Source organism: Olea europaea, unplaced genomic scaffold (genome assembly GCF_002742605.1).
Source record: "Olea europaea var. sylvestris unplaced genomic scaffold, O_europaea_v1 scaffold1148, whole genome shotgun sequence".
NCBI lineage: Eukaryota > Viridiplantae > Streptophyta > Magnoliopsida > Lamiales > Oleaceae > Olea > Olea europaea.
In genome coordinates this window covers 157960-164401 of record NW_019228875.1, presented here as the reverse complement: position 1 = coordinate 164401, position 6442 = coordinate 157960, and positions in this window count along the sequence as shown.

Here is a 6442-nt window from a genome sequence, read left to right as displayed (position 1 = left end):
ATGGATTAAGCCCATGCGATCGCATAAGAGCCTCCTGAGAATTTGAGGGAGGCTGTTGGGTTTTTGATATCCAATAATCCCGGGCGATGATGTTAAACAGTGTCGGATGGTCGGATTAGATTTCATAGGCTTCGGCCGATGATTGAAATATTTATTAACACTCTCGATTAATTGGCTCAACCCGAAAAACAACCTGAGGGTCGTTTGAAGCAACTTAATATAGTTAATGTTGCTCACAGCCCATTTACTTCTTGGATGACTCAATTTGTGCTCCGTCCCCTTTAACCATTAGTTGGTCCATGAGCCCATTATATTATTACACCCTAAACCTATATATTGCTCTCATTTGTGAATGAGCCGTGTGTGTGTGCAATTGAAAAGAGGCAGCATACATTTTTCTCTAGTCTTCTCTCTTGAGCAAAAAACTGAATCTGTCTTTCTCTATTCTTTGTAATTCATTACAGCCACCATATTGTGTTCTTTGTGAACACATTGAGTTGAGCAACCGAAGTAAGAATCGTTGTTTAGGTTGGAGCCTTTGTTGGGTGTGTTTAATAAGATAGAGATTGGTTAAACCGAGCCCAGAAAATTCACCATTGGAGGTCGATTATTCAACATTTGGTATCAAAGCGAGGTTGGAGTGGAATTTCCGGCCAAAATCCGACCAGAAAATCGGCAAAAATCAGAAAATAAAAACTGTCCAGAATTTTTTTCTAAAAATCGGATCTGCAACTTCAATTTTCGGAGAATCCAGACGTCTTTTGGGGAAACGGAGGCCGGATTAGTGATCTGCAGGTGGAGACGGTGCTGGGTGGCCGGCGCGTCTGGGTGATGGCGGCGGCGGCGGAGGCTCGTGGCTTCTCCGACGGCGGCGCGTGGGGCCGATTCTGGGGAAGGTGTCTTCAAGCAGTTTGTTCCTCATATTATTTCTAACATTTTTCGTGTTGGAAGTTTTCTGTTTCAGGTTACACAAAAAAAGTTGGACGATTTTGCCCCTGGAAATCGAACTGCATTTCTTGGCAGGCTGCACGGTTATATTTGCTGAATCTTTAGGACGAATAGTAGTGGTCCTAAAGTAGCAGATTCGCATCTCTCTCGATTATATGGACTTAGATACGTCCGCTCTAGTAAATTGGCTTGACCCGTTAATTTCAGCATGAGCGCGTCACCATGTGGGGTAACAATAGGTTGGGGGTTGTCATTGCTCGGCAGCCATTGCTTGTGCTAGAAATTAGGATTACTTGCTCTTAATTGTTGCGATTGAGTACTTATTTTTGGATAAATTAGCGTATTGTGCTTTGTGCTAAAATTGTGTTGAAATTTCGTTTGATTGGATATACCTATTTTGTTGCATCGTAAATTTCGCTGTGTTGTTATCTTTGTTAGAATACCTAGTCCTTACCAGTTTAAACGTTCCCTTGATCTAAGACCGCGAGTCTTACGAAACCCTGGTAATCTAGAACGGTGTATATTGCGGCCGTAGGATTACTTTGTGTGATCTATTTGCCTAATTGATTGTTTCGTTTTTCAAAAATGTCTTTACATTTCGAAATTGGTATTTTCAATGGAAAAGGTGATTTTTCAATCTGGCAACAAAAAATGAAGGGTATTTTAGTCCAACAAAAGGTTTCAAAAGCCATTGAAGGCAATTTTCCAGTTAATTTTTCAAAAGAACAAAAAGAAGAAACCGATGAGCTTGCTTCTACCTCAATCATTTTACATTTGTCTGACGTTGTTTTGAGAAAAATAGGAAAACTGAAAACCACAAAAGATCTTTGGAAAAAGTTGGAAGATCTATATTTGCTTAAATCCACTCCCGATAAACTTTATCTTCTTGAGCGTTTCTTTAGTTTTAAAATGGATCCTTCAAAGGATTTTGATGACAATTTAGATGTTTTCAATAAACTTGTCCAAGATATTGTTAACTGTGAAGAAATCGTATCTGAAACCTACAAGGCTATAATCTTGCTTAATTCTATGCCTGAGTCATATAAGGAAGTTAAAAATGTCATTAAGTATGGTAGGGATACATTGACTCCCGAGATTGTCGTAGACTCACTTAGGAGTAAGGAGATGGAAATGATAGTTGAAAATGAAGATAAGAGGAGTGGTGAGTTACACATGATAAGGAGTGGGATGAAGTTTAAGAAAATGAATTTGGGTAGAGTTCAAAATAGCGGTGATTCGAGTAGTGACTCGAGTGATGAAGATGGTAAGATGAAGGGCAAGGGACGGGACAAGTCTGGTGGTAGACGATGTTATAGTTGTGGTAAGTCTGGACACTTTATTAGGGATTGTCCCAAGAAGAAGGATAAGCAGAAGGGTTATGTGAGAGGTGAGATGAATGTGGTTGAGGGGTTGAGTTATGACCCTAGTGAGGTTTATTGAGATAGTAAACCTAGTCACTGCATATGCATCTGTGTGTGATCCTTTCAGCATGTGTATGATTGCCTAATTTGTTGCATGACTATATGTTGCATTTCAATTTGTTTGATATGTGTGTTTGTATGAATTTGAGGTAATGTGATTACTTGGTGTGATTGTTTGCATGCATAGTGGGTTAGGATGCATTAGCAGTGTGTTAGATGTCTTTTGGTAAGGTGGAGTATAGATGCCTAGGGGTACATGGTGATTTGTACCGGGGGATGTGGAGTGTGACATTTGGATCACGAGTGGAGATGTGATCAAATGTGTAGAATCATTTATCTGTGAAAGAGACCCTGTACAGGTGGAGTGCGAGAGAGGCACTTCTATCACTTCTGTAAGGTGGAGTCCCATTATCCACGTAGGTTAGGAGAAGTGATGTGGTGATAGAGGATTATTCCTAAACTTAGGATCTATTGTGACTTACCATTTTGACATGAGTTGTGTGATCTATTTAGTGAGCATGGTGGGCGATGAGAGGAGATATGTGTTCTCGAGGTGGGAGTAACACGAAATGGGATAGGATAAGTGTGGTGAGATCTTTTATGAGGTCATTTATGCATTTGTTGCATATGTGTTTGACCGTGTGCCGATTTACTTGGTGTTAATCTTTCATTCTGTGTGAACGTGAATTTGAAAATATCTGTGTGATTATCCTATATAATATCTTTATCGGATGATTAGTTGTTCACTGTAAGTACTTGTTTCTACCTGGGTGTTTTTTGGACCTTAGCCCCGGTGAGTACATGGAGTAGGTATGGTGTGTGCTTCGGTTCGAAACACGACGTAAGGTCTGAGATACCAATTTTATTGGATCACCTTGATTGTGCAAGTTTAAACTTTGTGTTTTGGTTATTTGCAGATTATTGGGCATCAAGGTGGAGATTGTTGGGTTTTTAATACCCAATAATCTCGGGCGATGATGTTAAACAGTGTCGGATAGTCGGATTAAATTTCATAGGCTTCGGCCAATGATTGAAATATTTATTAACACTCTCGATTAATTGGCTCAATCCGAAAAATAACTTGAGGGTCGTTTGAAGCAACTTAATATAGTTAATGTTGCTCACGACCCATTTACTTCTTGGATGATTCAATTTGTGCTCCGCCCCCTTTAACCATTAGTTGGTCCATGAGCCCATTATATTATTACACCCTAAACCTATATATTGCTCTCATTTGTGAATGAGCCGTGTGTGTGTGCAATTGAAAAGAGGCAGCCTACATTTTTCTCTAGTTTTCTCTCTTGAGCCAAAAACTGAATCTGTCTTCCTCTATTCTTTGTGATTCACTGCAGCCACCATATTGTGTTTTTTGTGAACACATTGAGTTAAGCAACCGAAATAAGAATCGTTGTTTGGGTTGGAGCCTTTGTTGGGTGTGTTTAATAAGATAGAGATTGGTTAAACTGAACCCGAAAAATCCACCATTGGAGGTCGATTATTCAACAGAGGCCTATGCTATAACCATGCGACCGCATGGCTATAGCCTATGTGGTCGCATGGTTGATGTTTGTGACCGTTGTGAGCCGTTTTTGATAGTGTTTTATTTGATATTGGTGGCTTTTTATCCTTATTTTGCACCATTTTGTGAAAAACTTGCCAAAGTTTATAAATAGGTGATCCAAGTGCAAGAAAGAAATAATGAATTCCATTGAAATTTATCCCCAAATTATTCTTCCAAATATTGAGGGAATTATCACATAATCATTCTAATTTTCACTTGTTCATTGTGAAGTTACATTTTTGCTTTTGGTGTTCTTCACATCAAGGCTTATTTAATCCTACGAACGTTTTGCCAAAAATCCTTAAAAGCATTTGGAAAGGAGGCAAATAACGTTTGAAAATAGCGAGATTAATTTCGTGTTCAAGCTTTCGTTGTTTATTCTATATTCTTCCCTTTGTTGTTCTTTCATTTCCCCTTCTCTTTTGCATTAATTTTCCAATAATCTCAAACGTTATCGATTACTGTTATTGCAATGGAGACGGAATCTACATTTGCTACTATCAAAATGATGAATCAAGACCTGGCGCAAATTTTACAAGATGGCAAAACAAACTTAAATTTCTTTTAACAACCTTGAAAATTTTCTACGTGCTTGATCCAAAACTGGAGCCCATTCCCGATGCAACTGACAAGGATACCGAAGAAATTCGTACAGAAAGGAAGTAATGGGAAGAGGACAAATTGATATGTCGTGGCCATATCCTAAAAGCATTATCTAATTGCCTCTATGATCTCTACACCAACACTATATCGGCAAAAGAAATCTAGTACGCGCTAGAAAGCAAATACAAAGCCGAGGAGGAAGGTACCAAAAAGTTCTTAATATCTAAGTATTTTGATTTCAAATTTTTGGATAATATACACTTATTGCCTCAAGTACAAGAGTTACAAATAATTGTAAACAAACTGAAAGCGGTGAAAATCGAACTTCCCGAAACTTTTCAAGTGGGAGCAATTATTGCTAAACTTCCTGGTTCTTGGAAAGGATATAGGAAGAAGATTCTTCACAGTTTCAAAAACTTTTCTTTGGAAGATATAGAAAAACATCTTCATATTGAGGAAGAATCAAAGACAAGAGATAAAATTGAAAATTCTTATGATGGCTCTTCAAAGGCTAATGCCGTGGATAATGTGAACAACTCCAACAAATTTAAAAAGAAAGGAAAATTTCTTGGTCCTAGAAAGGATCAAGGAAAGTTCAAAAACAAAGCCAAATGACCTTGCTATGTTTGTGGAAAATCGGGATACTATGCCAATGATTGTAGACATAGGAAACAACAAAAGAAGGAAGGAAAAGTGAACTCCGTTGATGAGATTATCGCCACAGTGAGCGAAATCAGTACAATCCAGGGCAAAGTTCCGGACTGGTGGTACGATACATGCGCTACAATTCATGTATATTATGATAAGTCTCTCTTCAAAATCTATCATAACATTGAAGACAATCAAGAGATACAAATAGAAAATGAAGGAAAATCAAAAGTGATTGGCAAAGGAAATGTGGAACTCATTTTCTCTTCAGGAAAGAAAATCACTTTGACAAATGTCTTGCATGTACCGAAAATGAAAAGAAACTTAGCAAGTGGTGTACTCTTGGGAAAACCTGGAATTAAATCTATTTTTAAATCTGGAAAGCTTGTATTAACCCATAATGGGCACTTTGTTGGAAAGGGTTATTCCACCGAAAGAATGGTCGAACTATGTACTATTGACGATAACTCAAATAAAATTAAATATTTTGCGTATGTTACCGATTCATTTAATTTATGGCATGGTAGATTAGCACCTATAGGAGTTAATACAATGAAAAGAATGATTAAATGGGGTTTAATACAATGTGATATTGACAACTTGGAAAAATGTGAAACATGTGTTAAATAAAAAATGACTAAGAAGCCATTTCATAGCGTAGTAAGAACAACAAGATTACTTGAACTTGTTCATTCCGACATATGTGAATTGAATGGAATGTTAACTAGAGACGGTAATAGATATTTTATTACTTTTATTGATGATTGTTCTAGATATACCTATGTATACTTATTAAAACATAAGGATGAAGCCTTTAGTGCCTTTAAGACTTATAAGATTGAAGTTGAAAATCAATTAGAAAAGAAAAGAACTTAGGACCAGATGAAATAAATACCCAACTTATTTATTTTTACTTAGTAGAAGGAGATAGAAAGGATGTTGTAAGAACAATTCTCTTTGTTCTTTAAGTGGAAAGTGATCTTAAAACTTATAAGGAAATGGTGCAATCTAGAGACTGCATGATCTGAAAAGGAGTTATAAACAACGAAATGGATTCTATTATTTCGAATAACTCTTGGGAAATAGTTGACTTTCCAGCAGGATCTAAGGCTATTGGTTGCAAGTGGGTGTTTAGGAAGAAATACAATTTCGATGGATTACCTAATACCTACAAGGCTAGATTAGTGGCTAAAGGCTATCGTCAAAAAAAAGGAATTGATTACTTTGACACATATGCACTTGTAGTTAGGATAACCTCAAT